At 42.0% G+C, this 2666-nt stretch overlaps 1 pseudogene; it reads left to right on the top strand.

Annotated features, from left to right (window-relative positions):
• Positions 1-644: 644 nt before the first annotated feature.
• On the top strand, positions 645-1762 carry LOC108529641 (ataxin-3 pseudogene; annotated as a pseudogene).
• The last annotated feature ends 904 nt before the right edge of the window (positions 1763-2666 follow it).

Genomic DNA, 2666 nt, shown 5'->3' on the forward strand with positions numbered 1-2666 from the left:
TCAAATGGCACACTTGTCCCCAGCTCCAGATTCCGATATCCACACCCCAAACATCCAATCACTGCTTTTCATGGTCTTTTGATGTTTTTTGTTTTGGGTTTCGGTTTTTGGTTTTTAGTGTCTTTTTGAGACAAAGTCTGGCTCTGTTGCCCGGGCTGGAGTGCAGTGGTGCCATCTCGGCTCACTGCAACCTCCACCTCCCAGGTTCAAGCTATCCTCCTGCCTCAACCTCCCACCATACCTAGATAATTTTTGTAATTTGAATAGAGGTGGGGTTTCACCATGTAGGCCAGTCTGGTCTCAAAGTCTTTTTTTTTTTTTGACAGAGTCTCACTTTGTTTACCGAGCCAGAGTGCAGTGGTGTGATCTCGGCTCACTGCAACCTTTACCTCCCAGGTTCAAGCGATTCTCTGGCCTCAGCCTCCTGAGTAGCTGGGATAACAGGTGCACACCACCTTGCCTGGCTAATTTTTATATTTTTAATATAGATGGGGTTTTACCATGTTGGCTAGGCTGGTCTCGAACTCCTGACTTCAAGTGATCCACCCACCTTGGTCTCCCAAAGCGCTGGGATTACAGGCGTGAGCCACCGTGCGTGGCCTTCTGCTTGATCAATTCTGCTATTTAGACTCTGATGCAGGGACAGGGGCGGAGCTGGAGGGGGTGGTTCGGCGTGGGGGCCGTTGGCCCAGACAAATAAACATGGAGTCCATCTTCCACGAGCAACAAGAAGGCTCACTTTCTGCTCAACATTGCCTGAATAATTTATTGCAAGGAGAATATTTTAGCCCTGTGGAATTATCCTCAATTGCACATCAGCTGGATGAGGAGGAGAGGATGAGAATGGCAGAAGGGGGAGTTACTAGTGAAGATTATCACACGTTTTTACAGCAGCCTTCTGGAAATATGGATGACAGTGGTTTTTTCTCTATTCAGGTTATAAGCAATGCCTTGAAAGTTTGGGGTTTAGAACTAATCCTGTTCAACAGTCCAGAGTATCAGAGGCTCAGGATTGATCCTATAAATGAAAGATCATTTATATGCAATTATAAGGAACACTGGTTTACAGTTAGAAAATTAGGAAAACAGTGGTTTAACTTGAATTCTCTCTTGATGGGTCCAGAATTAGTATCAGATGCATATCTTGCACTTTTCTTGGCTCAACTACAACAGGAAGGTTATTCTATGTTTGTTGTTAAGGGTGACCTGCCAGATTGCGAAGCTGACCAACTCCTGCAGATGATCAGGGTCCAACAGATGCACCGACCAAAACCTATTGGAGAAGAATTAGCACAACTGAAAGAGTCCATAAAACAGACCTGGAACGAGTGTTAGAAGCAAATGATGGCTCAGCAATGTTAGACGAAGATGAGGAGGATTTGCCGAGGGCTCTGGCACTAAGTCGCCAGGAAATTGACATGGAAGATGAGGAAGCAGATCTCCACAGGGCTATTCAGCTAAGTATGCAAGTTGCAGAAATATATCTCAAGATATTCCACGGACATCAGGTACAAACTTTACTTCAGAAGAGCTTTGGAAGAGACGAGAAGCCTACTTTGGAAAAGAGCAGCAAAAGCAGCAACAGCAGAAGCAGCAGCAGAAGCAGCAGCAACAGCAGCAGGAGCAGCAGGGGGACCTATCGGGACAGAGTTCACATCCATGTGAAAGGCCAACCACCAGTTCAGGAGCACTTGGGAGTGATCTAGGGGATGCTATGGGTGAAGAAGACATGCTTCAGGCAGCTGTGACCATGTCTTTAGAAACGGTCAGAAATGATGAAACAGCAAGGAAAAGCATCAGTACTTATAAACAAATAATTTAGATATTCATACTTTCCAAGCATTATCTGTGGTGATTACAGCTAGGGGTCCACTTTGGTGCGTAATGTGTCAAAGAGATGAGGAAATAAGATTTAGTGGTTTGCAAACAAAATGATGGGAAAGTGGACAACAATGCGTCAGTTGTAGGACTAAATAATGATCTTCCAACAGAGGCTATTCAGCAATTAAAGACATTTAAAATAGTTTTCTAAATGTATCTTTTTCTTTTTGAGTGTAATGCAAGTATCTAACGTGTCGCTAAAATTGCATTTTCTTGGATCTTCTTGCAGACCAGCTAATTAGCTCTTGCCTCAGGCTTTTTCCATATAGTTAGTTTTCTTTTTCTCTCTTGTAGATAATTTGGCTCACATCATCTAATAGTGGCTTTCATTTCTTATTAACCAAATTAACCTTTCAGGAAAGTATCTCTAGTCTGTATTGATAATAGTAATGGTTCTAGAAGGATAAACGGTTCTCCCTTCAACTGTATACTGTGTGCTCCAGTGTTTTCTTGTGTTATTTTCTCTGATCACAACTTTTCTGCGACCTGGTTTTCATTATTTTTCCTCAATTCTTTTGAAAGATGGTCATCTTTTCTGAGGTCTAGCATTTTAAGCCCTATGATGGGATCATTATTTCATGACTGGTGCATTCCTAAACTCTGAAATCAGCCCTGCACAAGTACTTGAGAATAAATGAGCGTTTAAAAAAAAAAAAAAAAAAAAAGACTCTGATGCATTCTTCAGTATGTCAATTTCATTTTCAACTCTAGAATTTCTGCTTGACTCTTTTTAATTATTTCTGTCTCCTTGTTACATTCATCTGATGGAAAATCTGAATTCCTTC

Source organism: Rhinopithecus bieti, unplaced genomic scaffold, assembly GCF_001698545.2.
Source record: "Rhinopithecus bieti isolate Rb0 unplaced genomic scaffold, ASM169854v2 scaffold_6776, whole genome shotgun sequence".
Lineage (NCBI taxonomy): Eukaryota > Metazoa > Chordata > Mammalia > Primates > Cercopithecidae > Rhinopithecus > Rhinopithecus bieti.